The sequence below is a fragment of the Pseudophryne corroboree genome, chromosome 4 (genome assembly GCF_028390025.1).
Source record: "Pseudophryne corroboree isolate aPseCor3 chromosome 4, aPseCor3.hap2, whole genome shotgun sequence".
Lineage (NCBI taxonomy): Eukaryota > Metazoa > Chordata > Amphibia > Anura > Myobatrachidae > Pseudophryne > Pseudophryne corroboree.
The window spans coordinates 864528063-864550744 of NC_086447.1; the positions used below are offsets into that span (position 1 = coordinate 864528063).

Below are 22682 nucleotides of genomic sequence, written 5' to 3' on the forward strand. Positions count from 1 at the left end.
TCTCTATTAATAAAAACATTATAAAAAAAAAACATGGGCGGGATTTACTGTTTCTTGTGTGCTAGGCTGAGATGTTTAATTGACCCCTTCTGCCAACAGGTTGTCGGTTGTGTTTGTCCAGATGGCTTCTCTGGGGCATTTTGCTTGTACCAATCAACACCATGCCGCGGGGAACCATGTTTTCCTGGCGTAAGTTGCATAAACCAATACAATGGAACTCAGTATTTGTGTGGCTCCTGTCCATCGGGAACTGTCGCCAATGGAAAAGGTGGAGAAAAGTGCTTCTTGAATGGTGAGACATTATGCACTGGAGAAATAATTCTTGTACGTGTTGTAAATGCTCTAGGTCATACTTACCTACTCTGCTGGGAAGTTATTGGAGACTCCTAATGTTTTAGGCAGTCCCCCACACCCCCGGAAGAATGGGTGCTCCTCCCGCATTCCACCCACTTCCTAATGAAGTGGGCCGGATGGGGAGATAATACCAGGAATCTCTGGTCCATATGGAGGGGGTGGGGCTAGAATTATGCAAATCAGCATACTTTTAGCCCCACCCCTTCTCCAAGGACCTACGATTTGCATAATTTATTGGGCGGGGCCTAATGACATTGAAGCCTGGTCCCACTCCCTAAGCTTCTGCCCTAGATACATGTTGGTCAAACAGTGACTAAAGACAGGCCCATGGCGGCTGTGGTAAACTGATATTCCAGTACTCAGGTGAGTTAGTTTGGCCTTGAAGAAACCAATACAGGCCTGGCCAACCTGTGGATCTCCAGCTGTTGTGAAGTCCAAGCATGACCTGCCACAGATATGCTATTAGGAAATGCTAAAACTGTGGCAGGGCATGCTGGGATGCGTAGCTGGTTGGCCAGAGCTGAACTAATACAGTGGGGGGAATTCAATTCTTTATCACATCGGCAGCCACTAGATGGCGCCCAATGGAGCAATTCACCTGTTGCTCCATTCGGGCGCGAACATCTGCCAGTGCCACCCCGAAGTGGCAAGCAGACATGAGGGAAAAGTGACCCGTTTGGGCACCCAAGCGGCACTTTTCACATTGCGCCCACCACTGTCTCCCCCTATATGTGTATACTTACACCCAGCAATTGTGTAGAGATGTGACATATTAATAGAAAATGGGAAAGTCACATTGTCAGTACAGTTTAAAGCAAAGAAGTACAAACACCCCCACATGGCTCATTGACCCCTTTATAACTCCAACGGCAATCTTCTTTCCTGCAGCGGTCCAAACAGATATGGCAAATAAGAAAACCGAATAGGCGGCTGCAACTTGACATTATAAAGTTGTGATGCTAATAAATGATGTGCTATCAACTGGAGAGATTAACATGCACATCGCCATTTAGAAGCAGCTAAATATTTCTTCATCATCGTCATCAAGTGTCTTTACACTATGGCAATAGTACCTGTAAGGAGAGGGGATGTATCCAAGTCCCCTTACCCCAACTGTCTTCCCAGCTGTTCCCACCCATCAGTTCATATCAATTACATGGATCCAGGCTCTAGGTCCTTATTTTGAGTGATGAACTGTATCAAAGGATAATAGTGGTGCATCATTTAAGTTTACCCCATATGTATACTCGGGAATCCGCAGCAGATATCTGGAATGTTTTAAACTCTGAAAATCTATGCCCTTTTCACGAACGTCATATGATGGTGTTGGCTATTATAGCCCAATGGCTACAATATCAGTAACATTTGGATTTGATTGCATTACCCGCCCTTTCCATGCACATTACAATGGGGGGGACAGACTGTTGGGGACTCACCTGATGAGGTCACCTTGCCGTGGTACGTGAGCCCATATTTTTGGCTAAACATTATGCTAAGAATCTCAATTTTACTCCATGTTACATTGAAGAGTTTATTATAATTGTCTTGATTACCAGTGTTCTTAGTATTTAAGAGTGTGCACCTGCATTTTCTCTTTTTTCACTTTACATCTGACAGCTCCAAAGTTAATATTTTGCTTGACTTGATATCTATCTGGAATCCAATAAAAGACACAAAGCATATAGGGCCTATTTATCAAATAATATTTGCAGGATACCCACAAATATTAAGTATTCCCCAAATGTACCATGGAAGGAGTGCAGCAGATATCTCCTTTAATATCTGCCACGCTCCCTCCATTTCCGACAGCAGCGGCAGCCCTCATAGGTTTCTATGGGGGCTATAAAGCTATCAGATCTGAAGATGGTGTTAGCCCATTGTAGCCTGTGGTCTACACGTGGCATAAATCACTGAGCAGTGGCTCCTGAACAGTAGACCACCCACACGCAGTGGCACACAGGCCTCCCAACAGAAGAGTGAAGAGCCCCTGCCCCTGCATGTGGTATGTGATACATTCATGCACTGTATTATTTCTTATTGCTGCGAATGCGACAATATTAAAGAACAATTATCGCTCTGAAACCCAATACACACTATTGTATATAATTCAACAATCATGAGTCCATAAAGAATAACAGGTGGAAATGTAAAGCAGTGGACAAGAAGAAAACTTTCCATAGTAAGTAGTAACCAATCAGCTTAAAGGTAGAATTTATCAAGTACATTCTATAAAATGATAGATGGAAGCTGATTAGTTTCAATTGGCAACTTCTCCATTTGTCCACTTCTCCATTCTTGACAAGGTTTGATACATCTCCCCCAGTGTTTCACCTGCTTCTTAAAGTGGAGAGAGATAAAGTACCAGCTAATTAGCTCCTAACTGCCATGTTACGGGCCTAATTCAGACCTGATCGTAGATGGGCTAACTTTAGCATATCTACGACCAGTCACACAGACATGCGGGGGGGGGACCCAGCATGGGGCTAGTCCGCCCCGCATGTCAGGCCTGACCCCCCCACACCCCCCCCACACACACACACAAGTACAGAAGCATCGCACAGCTCCTGTGTGCTGGCAGGGAGCTACTTATCGCTGTGATGGTCGCATGGTTCGGGCTCGCCTGCGTTGCGCAGACCGCGCCCCTAAAACGACAGCCAGACGCCGCCGGCCCACCCCCTCCCGCCCAGCAACCGCCTCTGCCTATCAATCAAGCAGAGGCGATAGCAGGGATAAGACGGTCGTCTTGCAGGCGCACTGCGGCGAACAGGGCATGCGCAGTTCAGACCTGATCGGCTGCTGTGTGAAAACGCACAGCACCAAACAGGTCTGAATTAGGCCCAGTGTTTTAAAAATGACAGGAGCTGGTTGGTTGGTACTTTATCTCTCTCCAAGATTTGCTAAATTTCCCCCTTTATCTCCCTCCAAGCTTTGATAAATCTCCCCCTTTATCTCTCATCAACCTTTGAAAAATCTCCCACTATACGGTAGATATACAATAGCTTCAGAAATGGAAATGTACTAGATAAATGATGGCTAAAGTCTGATTGGTTGCTATGGCCAACACCCGCCACTTTACTCCTGTGTTTCGTCACAAACTTTAAGCAGGATATTTTATTCCTCCAGATCTTTGTCTGCCTCCGTATCCGTTTCCCTGCCATGAAAACGCCGACTGCGTCAGTTCCAATCATTCATACATCTGCTGCTGCAAGCCAGGATTCACCGGAAACGGGAAGAACTGTTCAGGTACTGTATGCAAAAATAAAAATATTATATGAAAAAAAACGTATCTTTATATTGTTTTCAAAACAAATTAAATTATAATAAAAAATTACAAATGCCCACTGGTGATGTCAAATGTTACAGAGGTACAGGACTGCATTAATTAAATCCAATGATGTGTGAGCAACTCGTGAAGGAGGGGGGGAGGGGGGGGGAATTGCACGTTGCCGTTGTGATGATGTGTAAACGCTGGCAACAGCACCCGAACAGGCCCCCCTCGCAGCCCCTTTTAGAGCCAGACTCTTCACACTTTTTCGCGGGTGTGAGCTGCTCACCACTGGTTGGATCACTCTCTAAAACTACATAATAGAAAGTCATACAGTCCTTTCACAAGTGTAGTTTCATGTCTTAATCCTTACATTAGACACATACAACATCACTACAAGACTCCTCCACACACTAAACGGTCGCCAAAGTATACAGAGAGGCAAAAACATCTAGGGGAATATTTACTAAAAGTCGATTTAGGTCGATTTTCACTGATGTTTGGGCTATTTTGTGCTTCAGGGTCTGAATCGCACATTTACTAACATGATTTTTTACTTCATTTAAAAAAAAAAAAAAATCATGTTAGTAAATGTGGAATTTAGACCCTGAAACACAAAATCGACTAAACATCTACCCAGATCGATTTTTAGTACATATACCTCTAAATCCCACATTTAGAGGGTAATTCAGACCTGATCGAAGCAGCAAATTTGATAGCAGTTGGGCAAAACCATGGGGCTAATTCAGACCTGATCGCTCGCTAGCGTTTTTGCAGCGCTGCGATCAGGTCAGAACTGCACATGCGTATGCACCGCAATGCGCAGGCGCGTCGCACAGGTACAAAGCGGATCATCGCTCAGCGATGGGTTTGTGCGAAGGATCCCTTTGCACGGGAGTGCGAAAGGAGATTGACAGGAAGAAGCCGTTTGTGGGTGGAAACTGACCGTTTTCTGGGAGTGTTTGGAAAAACACAGGCATGTCCATGCGTTTGCAGGGAGGGTTCCTGACATCAATTCCAGACCCGGACAGACAGAAGAGCTTGCAGCGGCTGAGTAATTCCTGGGCTACTCAGAGGCTGCACAAAGGTGGTCATTCCGAGTTGATCGCTCGCTGACGTTTTTCGCAGCGCAGTGATCAAGTGAAAAAAAACGGCAAATATGCGCATGTGCATGGTACGCAGCACGCATGAGCTAAGTACTTTCACACAAAACTTTGTAGTTTTACACAAGCTCGAGCAACGCTTTTCAGTCGCTCGAGTGATCGTAGTATGATTGACAGGAAGTGGCTGTTTCTGGGCGGCAACTCAGCGTTTTCAGGGAGTGTGCTAAAAAACGCAGGCGTGCCAGGCAAAAACGCAGGAGTGGCTGGAGAAACGGGGGAGTGGCTGGCCGAACGCAGGGCGTGTTTGTGATGTCAAAGCAGGAACTAAACTGACTGAGGTGATCGCAGTCTAGTAGTATATCTGGAGCTACTCAGAAACTGCAGGGAAATATTTAATAGCAGAACTGCTAATCTTTCGTTCGCACTTCTGCTAAGCTAAAATACACTCCCAGAGGGCGGCGGCCTAGCGTGTGCAATGCTGCTAAAAGCAGCTAGCAAGTGAACAACTCGGAATGAGGGCTAAAATCTGTTTGTACAGCTCTGCTACACATGCGTTCACACACTTGCAAAGTGAAAATACCCTCCCTTATGGGCGGCGACTATGTGAACGCAGGACTGCAAAAAAACCCTAGCGAGCGAACAGGTCTGAATTAGCCCCCATGTGCACTGCAGGAGTGGCAGATATAACATTTGCAAAGAGAGTTAGATTTGGGTGGGTTATATTGTTTTTGTACATGGTTTTGCCCAACTGCTAACAAACTTGCTGCTACTATCAGGTCTACCCCCTTAGTAACAGATGATTTTTGACATATTTTTGGGCATCTGCATAATAAGGCAGCCTGTGAAACACACTCCCTTTATCTCATCTCAATTACTTCATTCTGCATGGATTGCTCTGCAAAACTAAAGGGCCCTACACAGTGTCACACTTACAGATCTCACTGCACGATATGAACGTTCTCGTTAATTAATGAACGAGAATTAGTTCATATTGTGCAGTGTGTAGGCACCAACGATTAACTATGCGCGGCCCCGCACTCGTTAATCTTTGTTGCCCCGTCGCTTATGCATGCAGGCCAATATGGACAAGATTGTCCATATTAGCATGCATCGCTATGGAGCCGGGTGATGGGGGGGGAGTGAAGAAACTTCACTCCCCCCGCCGCCAGATCGCCCGTCTGCCGTATCGGCGATCAGGCAGCTCGGCGGCGGGTCGTCCAGCCTGTAGGGCCCTTAAGGGCCTAATTCAAGGTTGATTGCAAAAGCAAAATCTTCCTCTAATGAGCAAAACCATGTGCACTGCAGGGGGGGCCAGATTTAACGTGCAGAGAGTTAGATTTGGGGGGGTTATTTTGTTTCTGTGCAGGGTAAATACTGGCTGCTTTATTTTTACACTGCAATTTAGATTTCAGTTTGAACAGGATCGAGCACGGTGGCCAAAATGTAGTGCTCTGATTTCAACAGATTGACCACCCGTGAATCCTGGTTAAGCGAATTAAGGGCTCCATCCACAAGTCCCACATGCCTAGCGGAATCGCTCTGTGTTAGCTCCTCCTTCAATGTCTCCAGCTTCTTCTGCAAAAGCCTGATGAGGGGAATGACCTGACTCAGGCTGGCAGTGTCTGAACTGACTTCACGTGTGGCAAGTTCAAAGGGTTGCAGAACCTTGCACAACGTTGAAATTATTCTCCACTGTGCTTGAGTCAGGTGCATTCCCCCTCCTTTGCCTATATCGTAGGCAGATGTATAAGCTTGAATGGCCTTTTGCTGCTCCTCCATCCTCTGAAGCATATAGAGGGTTGAATTCCACCTCGTTACCACCTCTTGCTTCAGATGATGGCAGGGCAGGTTCAGGACTGTTTGCTGGTGCTCCAGTCTTCGGCACGCGGTGGCTGAATGCCGAAAGTGGTCCGCAATTCTTCGGGCCACTGACAGCATCTCTTGCACGCCCCTGTCGTTTTTTAAATAATTCTGCACCACCAAATTCAATGTATGTGCAAAACATGGGACGTGCTGGAATTTGCCCAGATGTAATGCACGCACAATATTGGTGGCGTTGTCCGATGTCACAAATCCCCAGGAGAGTCCAATTGGGTAAGCCATTCTGCGATGATGTTCCTCAGTTTCCGTAAGAGGTTGTCAGCTGTGTGCCTCTTATGGAAAGCGGTGATACAAAGCGTAGCCTGCCTAGGAACGAGTTGGCGTTTGCGAGATGCTGCTACTGGTGCCGCCGCTGCTGTTCTTGCTGCGGGAGGCAATACATCTACCCAGTGGGCTGTCACAGTCATATAGTCCTGAGTCTGCTCTGCTCCACTTGTCCACATGTCCGTGGTTAAGTGGACATTGGGTACAACTGCATTTTTTAGGACACTGGTGACTCTTATTCTGACGTCTGTGTACATTTTCGGTATCGCCTGCCTAGAGAAATGGAACCTAGATGGTATTTGGTACCGGGGACACAGTACCTCAATCAAGTCTCTAGTTGCCTGTGAATTAACGGTGGATACCGGAAACACGTTTCTCACCACCCAGGCTGCCAAGGCCTGAGTTATCCGCTTTGCAGCAGGATGACTGCTGTGATATTTCATCTTCCTCGCAAAGGACTGTTGGACAGTCAATTGCTTACTGGAAGTAGTACAAGTGGTCTTCCGACTTCCCCTCTGGGATGACGATCGACTCCCAGCAGCAACAACAGCAGCGCCAGCAGCAGTAGGCGTTACACTCAAGGATGCATCGGAGGAATCCCAGGCAGGAGAGGACTCGTCAGACTTGACAGTGACATGGCCTGCAGGACTATTGGCTTTCCTGTCTAAGGAGGAAATTGACACTGAGGGAGTTGGTGGTGTGGTTTGTAGGAGCTTGGATACAAGAGGAAGGGATTTAGTGGTCAGTGGACTGCTTCCGCTGTCATCCAAAGTTTTTGAACTTGTCACTGACTTCTGATGAATGCGGTCCAGGTGACGTATAAGGGAGGATGTTACTAGGTGGTTAACGTCCTTACCCCTACTTATTACAGCTTGACAAAGGCAACACACGGCTTGACACCAGTTGTCCGCATTTCTGTTGAAATAATTCCACACCGAAGAGGTGATTTTTTTTTGTATTTTGACCAGGCATGTCAATGGCCATATTCATCCCACGGACAACAGGTGTCTCCCCGGGTGCCTGACTTAAACAAACCACCTCACCATCAGAATCCTCCTTGTCAATTTCCTCCCCAGCGCCAGCAACACCCATATCCTCATCCTGGTGTACTTCAACAGTGACATCTTCAATTTGACTATCAGGAACTGGACTGTGGGTGCTCCTTCCAGCACTTGCAGGGGGCGTGCAAATGGTGGAAGGCGCAACCTCTTCCCGTCCAGTGTTGGGAAGGTCAGGCATCGCAACCGACACAATTGGACTCTCCTTGGGGATTTGTGATTTAGAAGAACGCACAGTTCTTTGCTGTGCTTTTGCCATCTTAACTCTTTTAAGTTTTCTAGCAGGAGGATGAGTGCTTCCATCCTCAGGTGAAGCTGAACCACTAGCCTTGAACATAGGCCAGGGCCTCAGCCGTTCCTTGTAAATGGCACATTGGCAAGGTTACGCTTCTCCTCAGACGATTTTGATTTTTGGGTCATTTTACTGAGCTTTATTTTTTTGGATTTTACATGCTCTCTACTATGACATTGGGCATCGGCCTTGGCAGACGACGTTGATGGCATTTGATCGTCTCGGCCATGACTAGTGGCAGCAGCTTCAGCACGAGGTGGAAGTGGATCTTGATCTTTCCCTATTTTACCCTCCACATTTTTGTTCTCCATTTTTTAATGTGTGGAATTATATGCCAGTATCAATAGCAATGGCCTATTACTATATATACTGCGCACAACTGAAATGCACCACAGGTATGGATGGATAGTATACTTGACGACACAGAAGTAGGTAGAGCAGTGGCCTACTGTACCGTACTGCTATATAGTATATACTGGTGGTCAGCAAACTGTGCAAAACTGAAATGCACCACAGGTATGGATGGATAGTATACTTGACGACACAGAGGTAGGTAGAGCAGTGGCCTTCTGTACCGTACTGCTATATAGTATATACTGGTGGTCAGCAAACTGTGCAAAACTGAAATGCACCACAGGTATGGATGGATAGTATACTTGACGACACAGAGGTAGGTAGAGCAGTGGACTACTGTACCGTACTGCTATATATATAGTTATACTGGTGGTCAGCAAAATTATGCACTGTCCTCCTACTATATACTACAATGCAGCACAGATATGGAGCGTTTTTCAGGCAGAGAACGTATAATACTGGTGGTTACTGGTCACTGGTCAGCAAAACTCTGCACTGTCCTCCTACTATATAATACTGCTGGTCCCCAGTCCCCACAATAAAGCAATTAGCACACTGAGCACAGATATTTGCAGCACACTGAGCACAGTCAGATATGGAGCGTTTTTCAGGCAGAGAACGTAGATATTTGCACTTGCAGCACACTGAGCACAGATATTTGCAGCACACCGAGCACAGATATTTGCAGCACAATTTGCAGCCCACTGAACATAGAAACTGAGAGGACGCCAGCCACGTCCTCTCACGATCATCTCCAATGCACGAGTGAAAAATGGCGGCGACGCGCGGCTCCTTATATAGAATACGAATCTTGTGAGAATCCGACCGCGGGATGATGGCGTTCGGGCGCGCTCGGGTTAACCGAGCAAGGCGGGAGGATCCGAGTAAAATGGGTGAAGTTCGGGGGGGTTCAGATTCCGAGGATCCGAACCCGCTCATCACTAGTATTTACCCTGCACAGAAATAAAATAACCCACCCAAATCTAACTCTCTCTGCAAATGTTATATCTGCCCCCCCCCTGCAGTGCACATGGGCCCTCATTCCGAGTTGATCGCTCGGTATTTTTCATCGCATCGCAGTGAAATTCCGCTTAGTACGCATGCGCAATATTCGCACTGCGACTGCGCCAAGTAATTTTACAATGGAGATAGTATTTTTACTCACGGCTTTTTCATCGCTCCGGCGATCGTAATGTGATTGACAGGAAATGGGTGTTACTGGGCGGAAACAGGCCGTTTTATGGGCGTGCGGGAAAAAACGCTACCGTTTCCGGAAAAAACGCAGGAGTGGCCGGGGAAACGGGGGAGTGTCTGGGCGAACGCTGGGTGTGTTTGTGACGTCAAAACAGGAACGACAAGCACTGAACTGATCGCACAGGCAGAGTAAGTCTGAAGCTACTCTGAAACTGCTAAGTAGTTAGTAATCGCAATATTGCGAATACATCGGTCGCAATTTTAAGAAGCTAAGATTCACTCCCAGTAGGCGGCGGCTTAGCGTGTGTAACTCTGCTAAAATCGCCTTGCGAGCGATCAACTCGGAATGAGGGCCATGGTTTTTGCCCAATTGCTATCAAAAATCCCTCTGCTTGGAATTACCCCATATGTGTGCTTATGATTTTGGCTTATGTGAGATTTTGGCTTATGGTGGTCATTCCGAGTTGTTCGCTCGTTGTCGATTTTCGCTATGCTGCGATTTGTTGCTAAATGCGCATGCGCATGGTACGCAGCGCGCATGCGCTTAGTTATTTTACTAAAAAATGAGTAGTTTTGCTGTTGTTTGTGCGGCGCTTTTCAGACGCACTGCTGATCGGTGAGTGATTGACAGGAAAGGGGCATTTCTGGGTGGTAACTGAGCGTTTTCCGGTAGTGTGTTAAAAAACGCAGGCGTGTCAGGGAAAAACTCGGGAGTGTCTGGAGGAACGGGGGAGTGGCTGGCCGAACGCAGGGCGTGTTTGTGACGTCAAACCAGGAACTGAGCTGATCGCAATCTGTGAGTAGGTCTGGAGCTACTCAGAAACTGCAAGGAAATATTTAGTAGCAGTTCTGCTAATCTTTCGTTCGCTATTCTGCTAAGCTAAGATACACTCCCAGAGGGCGGCGGCTTAGCGTGTGCAATGCTGCTAAAAGCATCTAGCGAGCGAACAACTCGGAATGACCACCCATGTGAGATGTCATTGACATGTGAGATGAACTAGATAGTACACCGATCTAGCAAGGATTGACTTGCCTGCACAGTCTATCTTTTCTTGCGATGCCGATCTGGCGGGACTGCACATCTGGATCGAATCGGGATCGCAAGGTGACTTTCACCTTGCGATCTGCACTAACTTTTCTTGCGATTTTGACTATATAGTCAAAATGGAAAGAAAATATCTCACCGTGTGTACACACCCTAAAGATGCATACACACGGAGAGATTTTGGCTATGAGAGATTTTGACTAACTCATTTAAATAAGGGGATGAGTGTCATATAAAGGATGAATTTACAGGGTGGTTGGTATTTAAATAGCTAAAAGTTAAAAAAAAAAAATTTGTGTGGGGTCCCCCCTCCTATGTAAAACCAGCCTCGGGCTCTTTGAGCCAGTCCTGGTTGTTAAAATACAGAGGAAAAAATGAGTACGGTTCCCCCATATTTAGACAACCAGCACCGGGCTCTGCGTCCGGTCCTGGTTTAAAAAATACGGGGGACAAAAGACATAGGGGTCCCCCGTATTTTTAAAACCAGCACCGGGCTCCACTAGCCAGGGAGATAATGCCACAGCCGGGGGACACTTTTATATTGGTCCCTGCGGCCGTGCCATTACCCCCCCAACTAGTCACCCCTGGCCGGGGTACACTGGAGTGAGGACCCCTTAAATCAAGGGGTCCCCCCCTCCAGCCACCCAAGGGCCAGGGGTGAAGCCCGAGGCTGTCCCCCCCATCCGTGGGCCGGTGGATGGGAGGCTGATAGCCTTTCAATAGTAATATTGTTCTTTACAGGAGGCCTATAGGTCCCAGCAAGCCTGCCCCAGCATGCTGGCACTTGGAGAACCACAAGTGCCAGCATGCCCGGACATAAAGGGCCCGCTGGCACCTGTAGTCCACCTGTAAAGAAAATATAAAAAAAAAAACACAACACATTCTTTTAAAAATCCTTTATTAAACTGGGTCTTCACCTGGGGGCGGCGGCCTTTAAGCTCTTTTGCATGGCCGCCGCCTTCCCAGGGCTTCCGGCGTCTTCACCTGGGGGGGGCGCCACCTCCCCAGGGCTTCTGGGGTCTTGCTCCGGCGTCTTCACCTGGTGGGCGGCGGCTGCTAAGCTCTTTTGCATAGCCGCCGCCCATCCAGGACTTCCACGGCGTCTTCAGGAGCTCTTCTCCGCTCCTCCTCCGCCGTCGGACTGAAAGCCGCTGCCTCGCGCTGACTTATGTAAGTCAGCGGGAGGGGGCGGGGCGATGACGCGGCGAGCCGTGATTGGCTCGCGGCGGCCATCTTGAATTTCAAAAATGACGCTGAGGCGCCATTTTTGAAACTGGTACCGCTCCGCTGCCAAACTCTGCAAGAGAAAGGTAAATTTCCGCCGCCCGCACCGCTGCCGCAACCCGCCGCCGCCCACACCGCCACCCGCACCGCCGCCGCCCACACCGCCACCCGCACCGCCGCCGCAACCCGCCGCCGCCCACACCGCCACCGCAACCCGCCGCCGCCCGCACCACCGCCGCCTGCAACATCGCTATCGCTGGGAAAAATCGCTGGCCTCTAGCGATTTTAACTAACTTTACCAGCGACATAGCCAAAATTGACTTGCCGGCACTGACTATTTTTCCCAGCGATAGCGACTTAGCGGGGACGCGCATCGCTATCGCTGCCTGTATACACACGGAGCGATCTGCACTAACTTTCTGAGCGATTTTGACTATATAGTCAAAATCGCTCAGTTATATCGCTCCGTGTGTATGCACCTTAACTCTCTCTGCTCATGTTACATCTGCCCCATCTGCACCTCACATGGCTTTGCCCATTAGAGGAGAATTTTGCTTTTGCAATCAACCTTGAATTAGGCCTTAAGTGCGCAGATGCACCTGCTGCATACTTTGCCAGGAACCAGGATCGTACTTTGCCTGGAAATGAGGGGACTGAGCAGTGCCGGCACCCAGATCAGAAAACCAAAGGGGTGGCACCATTGCTAACTCGTTGGCACCTGTATTTGGCTTGCAGGGCGCCTGGGATGGTGGCACCTTACAGCCTGGAGAGCTGCCAGAGTATTAATGCCCCGCTGCAGCACTGCAAAGAGCACCCGGCTACCGTCCAACTCCTCCCACTATATGGCGCACATGGCTCCTAGGCACGTGTTATTGCTTTGTATGCCTATGTGCTATGGCATAAGTCTAGGTACACTTGCCCAAACTGAGGCAGTGATAAAAGTGGAGAAGTGAGCCAGTGGAGAAGTTGCCCATGGCAACCAATCAGCTGCTCTGTATGCTTTTATAGTATGCAAATTATAAATGTTCCGTCAATGCTGATTGGATGCCATGGGAAATTTCTCCACTGCCTCACTTCTCCACTTTTATCACTGCTTAGTACATGCCCTCCTGAGGCTCTTAGCACCACTAAAGATTCTGCGTTGCTCATTGGGCATTGTGTACTTTGTAAGTGTTCTCCAACATCTACCACTAAAGATTCTGCGTTGCTCATTGGGCATTGTGTACTTTGTAAGTGTTCTCCAACATCTCAGATATTGTATACCTGTGTAATGACATATAGAACTATATAATAATAGATTTATTCTGTATTTGTTAAACATTACATTGAATACATTTTAGCTTTTAATTTAAAATGCATCAACCTAATGACAGATTCATCTCATTTCTAGACATTAACGAGTGCCAAACTCTCTCTGCTTGCCCCAGTGCTAAATATGAATGTGTTAATAGTCTGGGCTCCTACCGATGCGTGTGTCGCTACAAGATTGTGGATGACTCAGAGTGCGGTAAGTACATATAAACTGACAGCAAAGGATTCAGAAACTTTCACAATATTAGAAAGTGCAAAATACAGATGAAATAACCCAGCCATTGAGTTCTTGTTCTCGCTGTGAGACCTGCAGGACATGATCATAAACCACTCCATCTGCCATACCTTTAGTACATTCCTTAGGAATGCTGTCTCTATTTCTCCTCAACACTCAGAAAGGACATCTGTTTTCCCCATCCAGAATCTACACGGCCGCTGATAATTAAGTTTTGAACTTGCCGCAGGTGCCAGAGACAATCAGCTGTCCCCATAAATCTTTTCACCACTACTTTAGCAGAGAAACTTTGCACTGCTGAGTGTGATCTGGCAGTGCTACAGAGCATGCCCGCAAACCTCCGGCGTCTGGAGCCAAGCAGTGGTGGACTGATACCAGGACTGCTTCCAATAGGTAAGGAGCGGGATCCCGAAACAAATCTGGAGATGGAAAAGGTTCCTACAGTCAAGCTCTGAAAATTGTATTTTTGGAGCTTGATGAATTTTTGGGCTTGTATTTTTGGAGCTGGGCCAGATCTGGAGTGAAAGGTAAGCAGGAGGTATCTGTGATATCTCCTGCGCTACCTTTATAATGAATGGCCTTGACAATTAATTTATACAAAAGTTGGTGACAATTTAAATTTTTTCACTATCTTTTTTTAAAAATGAAACGATGATCAATAAATCCCTTAGACAGTGCCGTCTTTTCGTTTGGGCTCAGTGGGCAGTTACGCAAGGGCCTCAGGAGTATAAGGGCCCTAGGCTGATAGCTGAGGGTCCCCTTTTTCCAGGGGTACCAGATTGTTAAAAATCGTCCCTGGGGAACTGGAGATATCTGACTTCCCAGCCTTTTAATTGCTCTTCCCAGCCAGATATCTCGGTTTCTGTCTGACGTAGAAATTTTCTGAGGGTATACTCCATAAGCTGGGACTCTCTCCTTTCAGTGGACACTGGCAGCTTGTCTCTACTATGCCCAGAACCAGAGATATTAGCCTTCGAGCAGCTGGTCCCTGCTCCAGCTCCACACGCCTGGTATGCAGTTTTATATTTTTGTTGGTGGATTGCTCTGTCTCCTGATCTCTGATCCTCAAATCCTCAGTACATCCTGAAAGGTCGGACTCTAGTTTTTTTTTTATCACATTGACAGCTAAGAGAACTATTTCTAGAAACTGGAGATATCTGCAGTCAAGCAAGCTGCCCTCCCACCGGAAAATGATGAATATTAAACCCTCTCCACTATATACCCCTCCCCTGCATATTAAACTAGAGATGAGCGGGTTCGGTTCCTCTGAATCCGAACCCGCCCGAACTTCAGGTTTTTTACACGGGTCCGAGCAGGCTCGGATCTTCCCGCCTTGCTCGGCTAACCCGAGCGCGCCCGAACGTCATCATCACGCTGTCGGATTCTCGCGAGGCTCGGATTCTATCGCGAGACTCGGATTCTATATAAGGAGCCGCGCGTCGCCGCCATTTTCACACATGCATTGAGAGTCATAGGGAGAGGACGTGGCTGGCGTCCTCTCCGTTTAGAGAAGAGAGAGACACAGTATTTTGGGGAGCATTATTAGGAGGAGTACTACTATACTGTATACTACTATACTACTTGCTGCTGAAGTGATATTTTATACTAGATTAGATAATAGATAGTGTGACTGTAAGTGTATTATCTGACTTGTGGGGGAGACACTGACAGTGGGGAGCAGTTAGAGTCTGAGAGCAGGACTCAGGAGTACATATAACGTACAGTGCACACTTTTGCTGCCAGAGTCAGTGCCACACTGCCATTGTTGTGACCACACTGACCACCAGTATAATAATATATTTTGTGATTGTCTGCTTAGGCCTCGGAGTACTAGTTGCAAGTTGCAACGTGACCTGAAGTGACCACCAGTTTAATAATCAATCACCACCAGTTTAATATATATATATATATATATATATAATTGTATATAATATATATATATATATATATATATAATATTGTATACCACCTACCCGTGGTTTTTTTTTTTTTCATTCTTCTTTATACATACTACTATAGTAGCTTACTGTAGCAGTCTGCGGTGCTGTGCTGACCTGACAGTGTCCAGCAGGTCCGTCATCAGTCATTACATAATAAATATATATAGTACCTGTCCGGCTGCAGTACTAGTGATATTATATTGATTTAATCTCATTATCAATAATTTATCATCCAGTCTAGACTCTATATTAGCAGCAGACACAGTACGTTAGTCCACGGCTGTAGCTACCTCTGTGTCGGCACTCGGCAGTCCATCCATAATTGTATACCACCTACCCGTGGTTTTTTTTTTTTCTTTCTTCTTTGTACATACTACTATAGAGTATAGTAGCTTACTGTAGCAGTCTGCGGTGCTGCTGAGCTGACAGTGTCCAGCAGGTCCGTCATCAGTCATCATTACCTAATAAATATATTATCTACCTGTCCGGCTGCAGTACTAGTGATATTATATATACATACATATATATATATATTGATTTCATCTCATTATCAATCATCCAGTCTATATTAGCAGCAGACACAGTACGTTAGTCCACGGCTGTAGGTACCTCTGTGTTGGCACTCGGCAGTCCATCCATAATTGTATACCACCTACCCGTGGTTTTTTTTTTTCTTTCTTCTTTGTACATACTACTATAGTATAGTAGCTTACTGTAGCAGTCTGCGGTGCAGCTGAGCTGACAGTGTCCAGCAGGTCCGTCATCAGTCATCATTACCTAATAAATATATTATCTACCTGTCCGGCTGCAGTACTAGTGATATTATATATACATACATATATATATATTGATTTCATCTCATTATCAATCATCCAGTCTATATTAGCAGCAGACACAGTACGTTAGTCCACGGCTGTAGCTACCTCTGTGTCGGCACTCGGCAGTCCATCCATAATTGTATACCACCTACCCGTGGTTTTTTTTTTTCTTTCTTCTTTGTACATACTACTATAGAGTATAGTAGCTTACTGTAGCAGTCTGCGGTGCTGCTGAGCTGACAGTGTCCAGCAGGTCCGTCATCAGTCATCATTACCTAATAAATATATTATCTACCTGTCCGGCTGCAGTACTAGTGATATTATATATACATACATATATATATATTGATTTCATCTCATTATCAATCATCCAGTCTATATTAGCAGCAGACACAGTACGTTAGTCCACGGCTGTAGCTACCTCTGTGTCGGCACTCGGCAGTCCATCCATAATTGTATACCACCTACCCGTGGTTTTTTTTTTTCTTTCTTCTTTGTACATACTACTATAGTATAGTAGCTTACTGTAGCAGTCTGCGGTGCTGCTGAGCTGACAGTGTCCAGCAGGTCCGTCATCAGTCATCATTACCTAATAAATACATTATCTACCTGTCCGGCTGCAGTAATAGTGATATTATATATACATACATATATATATATTGATTTCATCTCATTATCATCCAGTCTATATTAGCAGCAGACACAGTACGGTAGTCCACGGCTGTAGCTACCTCTGTGTCGGCACTCGGCAGTCCATCCATAAGTATACTAGTATCCATCCATCTCCATTGTTTACCTGAGGTGCCTTTTAGTTGTGCCTATTAAAATATGGAGAACAAAAATGTTGAGGTTCCAAAATTAGGGAAAGATCAAGATCCACTTCCACCTCGTGCTGAAGCTGCTGCCACTAGTCATGGCCGAGACGATGAAATGCCAGCAACGTCGTCTGCCAAGGCCGATGCCCAATGTCATAGTACAGTGCATGTCAAATCCAAAACACCAAATATCAGTAAAAAAAGGACTCCAAAACCTAAAATAAAATTGTCGGAGGAGAAGCGTAAACTTGCCAATATGCCATTTACCACACGGAGTGGCAAGGAACGGCTGAGGCCCTGGCCTATGTTCATGGCTAGTGGTTCAGCTTCACATGAGGATGGAAGCACTCAGCCTCTCGCTAGAAAACTGAAAAGACTCAAGCTGGCAAAAGCACCGCAAAGAACTGTGCGTTCTTCGAAATCCCAAATCCACAAGGAGAGTCCAATTGTGTCGGTTGCGATGCCTGACCTTCCCAACACTGGACGTGAAGAGCATGCGCCTTCCACCATTTGCACGCCCCCTGCAAGTGCTGGAAGGAGCACCCGCAGTCCAGTTCCTGATAGTCAGATTGAAGATGTCAGTGTTGAAGTACACCAGGATGAGGAGGATATGGGTGTTGCTGGCGCTGGGGAGGAAATTGACCAGGAGGATTCTGATGGTGAGGTGGTTTGTTTAAGTCAGGCACCCGGGGAGACACCTGTTGTCCGTGGGAGGAATATGGCCGTTGACATGCCTGGTGAAAATACCAAAAAAATCAGCTCTTCAGTGTGGAGGTATTTCAACAGAAAAGCAGACAACAGGTGTCAAGCCGTGTGTTGCCTTTGTCAAGCTGTAATAAGTAGGGGTAAGGACGTTAACCACCTCGGAACATCCTCCCTTATACGTCACCTGCAGCGCATTCATAATAAGTCAGTGACAAGTTCAAAAACTTTGGGCGACAGCGGAAGCAGTCCACTGACCAGTAAATCCCTTCCTCTTGTAACCAAGCTCACGCAAACCACCCCACCAACTCCCTCAGTGTCAATTTCCTCCTTCCCCAGGAATGCCAATAGTCCAGCAGGCCATGTCACTGGCAATTCTGACGAGTCCTCTCCTGCCTGGGATTCCTCCGATGCATCCTTGCGTGTAACGCCTACTGCTGCTGGCGCTGCTGTTGTTGCTGCTGGGAGTCGATGGTCATCCCAGAGGGGAAGTCGTAAGCCCACTTGTACTACTTCCAGTAAGCAATTGACTGTCCAACAGTCCTTTGCGAGGAAGATGAAATATCACAGCAGTCATCCTGCTGCAAAGCGGATAACTGAGGCCTTGACAACTATGTTGGTGTTAGACGTGCGTCCGGTATCCGCCGTTAGTTCACAGGGAACTAGACAATTTATTGAGGCAGTGTGCCCCCGTTACCAAATACCATCTAGGTTCCACTTCTCTAGGCAGGCGATACCGAGAATGTACACGGACGTCAGAAAAAGACTCACCAGTGTCCTAAAAAATGCAGTTGTACCCAATGTCCACTTAACCACGGACATGTGGACAAGTGGAGCAGGGCAGGGTCAGGACTATATGACTGTGACAGCCCACTGGGTAGATGTATGGACTCCCGCCGCAAGAACAGCAGCGGCGGCACCAGTAGCAGCATCTCGCAAACGCCAACTCTTTCCTAGGCAGGCTACGCTTTGTATCACCGCTTTCCAGAATACGCACACAGCTGAAAACCTCTTACGGCAACTGAGGAAGATCATCGCGGAATGGCTTACCCCAATTGGACTCTCCTGTGGATTTGTGGCATCGGACAACGCCAGCAATATTGTGTGTGCATTAAATATGGGCAAATTCCAGCACGTCCCATGTTTTGCACATACCTTGAATTTGGTGGTGCAGAATTTTTAAAAAAACGACAGGGGCGTGCAAGAGATGCTGTCGGTGGCCAGAAGAATTGCGGGACACTTTCGGCGTACAGGCACCACGTACAGAAGACTGGAGCACCACCAAAAACTACTGAACCTGCCCTGCCATCATCTGAAGCAAGAAGTGGTAACGAGGTGGAATTCAACCCTCTATATGCTTCAGAGGTTGGAGGAGCAGCAAAAGGCCATTCAAGCCTATACAATTGAGCACGATATAGGAGGTGGAATGCACCTGTCTCAAGCGCAGTGGAGAATGATTTCAACGTTGTGCAAGGTTCTGATGCCCTTTGAACTTGCCACACATGAAGTCAGTTCAGACACTGCCAGCCTGAGTCAGGTCATTACCCTCATCAGGCTTTTGCAGAAGAAGCTGGAGACATTGAAGGAGGAGCTAACACGGAGCGATTCCGCTAGGCATGTGGGACTTGTGGATGGAGCCCTTAATTCGCTTAACAAGGATTCACGGGTGGTCAATCTGTTGAAATCAGAGCACTACATTTTGGCCACCGTGCTCGATCCTAGATTTAAAGCCTACCTTGGATCTCTCTTTCCGGCAGACACAAGTCTGCTGGGGTTGAAAGACCTGCTGGTGACAAAATTGTCAAGTCAAGCGGAACGCGACCTGTCAACATCTCCTCCTTCACATTCTCCCGCAACTGGGGGTGCGAGGAAAAGGCTCAGAATTCCGAGCCCACCCGCTGGCGGTGATGCAGGGCAGTCTGGAGCGACTGCTGATGCTGACATCTGGTCCGGACTGAAGGACCTGACAACGATTACGGACATGTCGTCTACTGTCACTGCATATGATTCTCTCACCATTGAAAGAATGGTGGAGGATTATATGAGTGACCGCATCCAAGTAGGCACGTCACACAGTCCGTACTTATACTGGCAGGAAAAAGAGGCAATTTGGAGGCCCTTGCACAAACTGGCTTTATTCTACCTAAGTTGCCCTCCCACAAGTGTGTACTCCGAAAGAGTGTTTAGTGCCGCCGCTCACCTTGTCAGCAATCGGCGTACGAGGTTACATCCAGAAAATGTGGAGAAGATGATGTTCATTAAAATGAATTATAATCAATTCCTCCGTGGAGACATTGACCAGCAGCAATTGCCTCCACAAAGTACACAGGGAGCTGAGATGGTGGATTCCAGTGGGGACGAATTGATAATCTGTGAGGAGGGGGATGTACACGGTGATATATCGGAGGATGATGATGAGGTGGACATCTTGCCTCTGTAGAGCCAGTTTGTGCAAGGAGAGATTAATTGCTTCTTTTTTGGTGGGGGTCCAAACCAACCCGTCATTTCAGTCACAGTCGTGTGGCAGACCCTGTCACTGAAATGATGGGTTGGTTAAAGTGTGCATGTCCTGTTTATACAACATAAGGGTGGGTGGGAGGGCCCAAGGACAATTCCATCTTGCACCTCTTTTTTCTTTAATTTTTCTTTGCGTCATGTGCTGTTTGTGGAATGTTTTTTGGAAGGGCCATCCTGCGTGACACTGCAGTGCCACTCCTAGATGGGCCCGGTGTTTGTGTCGGCCACTAGGGTCGCTTATCTTACTCACACAGCTACCTCATTGCGCCTCTTTTTTTCTTTGCGTCATGTGCTGTTTGGGGAGGGTTTTTTGGAAGGGCCATCCTGCGTGACACTGCAGTGCCACTCCTAGATGGGCCCGGTGTTTGTGTCGGCCACTAGGGTCGCTTATCTTACTCACACAGCTACCTCATTGCGCCTCTTTTTTTTTCTTTGCGTCGTGTGCTGTTTGGGGAGTGTTTTTTGGAAGGGCCATCCTGCGTGACACTGCAGTGACACTCCTAGATGGGCACGGTGTTTGTGTCGGCCACTAGGGTCGCTTATCTTACTCACACAGCTACCTCATTGCGCCTCTTTTTTTCTTTGCGTCATGTGCTGTTTGGGGAGGGTTTTTTGGAAGGGCCATCCTGCGTGACACTGCAGTGCCACTCCTAGATGGGCACGGTGTTTGTGTCGGCCACTAGGGTCGCTTATCTTACTCACACAGCTACCTCATTGCGCCTCTTTTTTTCTTTGCGTCATGTGCTGTTTGGGGAGGGTTTTTTGGAAGGGCCATCCTGCGTGACACTGCAGTGCCACTCCTAGATGGGCACGGTGTTTGTGTCGGCCACTAGGGTCGCTTATCTTACTCACACAGCTACCTCATTGCGCCTCTTTTTTTCTTTGCGTCATGTGCTGTTTGGGGAGGGTTTTTTGGAAGGGCCATCCTGCGTGACACTGCAGTGCCACTCCTAGATGGGCACGGTGTTTGTGTCGGCCACTAGGGTCGCTTATCTTACTCACACAGCTACCTCATTGCGCCTCTTTTTTTCTTTGTGTCATGTGCTGTTTGGGGAGTGTTTTTTGGAAGGGCCATCCTGCGTGACACTGCAGTGCCACTCCTAGATGGGCCCGGTGTTTGTGTCGGCCACTAGGGTCGCTTATCTTACTCACACAGCTACCTCATTGCGCCTCTTTTTTTCTTTGCGTCATGTGCTGTTTGGGGAGGGTTTTTTGGAAGGGCCATCCTGCGTGACACTGCAGTGCCACTCCTAGATGGGCCCGGTGTTTGTGTCGGCCACTAGGGTCGCTTATCTTACTCACACAGCTACCTCATTGCGCCTCTTTTTTTCTTTGCGTCATGTGCTGTTTGGGGAGTGTTTTTTGGAAGGGCCATCCTGCGTGACACTGCAGTGCCACTCCTAGATGGGCACGGTGTTTGTGTCGGCCACTAGGGTCGCTTAGCTTAGTCATCCAGCGACCTAGGTGCAAATTTTAGGACTAAAAATAATATTGTGAGGTGTGAGGTATTCAGAATAGACTGAAAATGAGTGGAAATTATGGTTTTTGAGGTTAATAATACTTTGGGATCAAAATGACCCCCAAATTCTATGATTTAAGTTGTTTTTTAGTGTTTTTTTAAAAAAACACCCGAATCCAAAACACACCCGAATCCGACAAAAAAAATTCGGTGAGGTTTTGCCAAAACGCGGTCGAACCCAAAACACGGCCGCGGAACCGAACCCAAAACCAAAACACAAAACCCGAAAAATTTCAAGTGCACATCTCTATATTAAACACCCCCTACCACCCTGGAAGTCATGTACCGGGGCCCCTTCATTCTGCCCAATGCCCCCTTCTACAGTTTAGTGTTCTCCCTCCCGCCCCATCTCCCACCATCTGTGCAGTAAAGGAGTAATTAGCAGAAATTACTGCTGTAGGTCCTACATTCTGGGCAGAATATAGAACACCCTCTACCGCCCGCGGGACATAAAAGCTGATTTTGATAGCAACCCCCACCCCTACTAATGGAGGATGGGTAGGGGCCCAAGTGCATTGCTTTGCCCAGGGGCCTGCACTGCTGCTAAGACGGCCCTGCCCTTAGACATACATAGACCTTTTGTATCACTGGTGACTCCATACTTGCTGCGCAGCCACTCTGTTATAGTGGGGGTCATTCCGAGTTGATCACTCGCTACGGATTTTTGAAGCGCAGCGATTATGGCAGAACGGGTCTAATCTGCGCATGCGTATGCACCGCAATGCGCAGGTGCGTCGTACAAGTACATAAAGCTTTGTGGTTTTGCACAGGTTCTAGCGACGCTTCCAGTC

The 22682-nt window shown here is 47.4% G+C and overlaps 1 long non-coding RNA gene across 1 annotated transcript in view; it reads right to left on the reverse strand.

The window, feature by feature from the left end:
• Positions 1-1195: 1195 nt before the first annotated feature.
• LOC134910551 (uncharacterized) overlaps positions 1196-22682 on the reverse strand; it is a 153961-nt gene continuing 132474 nt past the window's right edge. The window contains exon 2 of the long non-coding RNA XR_010176231.1: positions 1196-3600. This is a non-coding gene — a long non-coding RNA (uncharacterized LOC134910551). The remainder of the gene's footprint in view (positions 3601-22682) is intronic.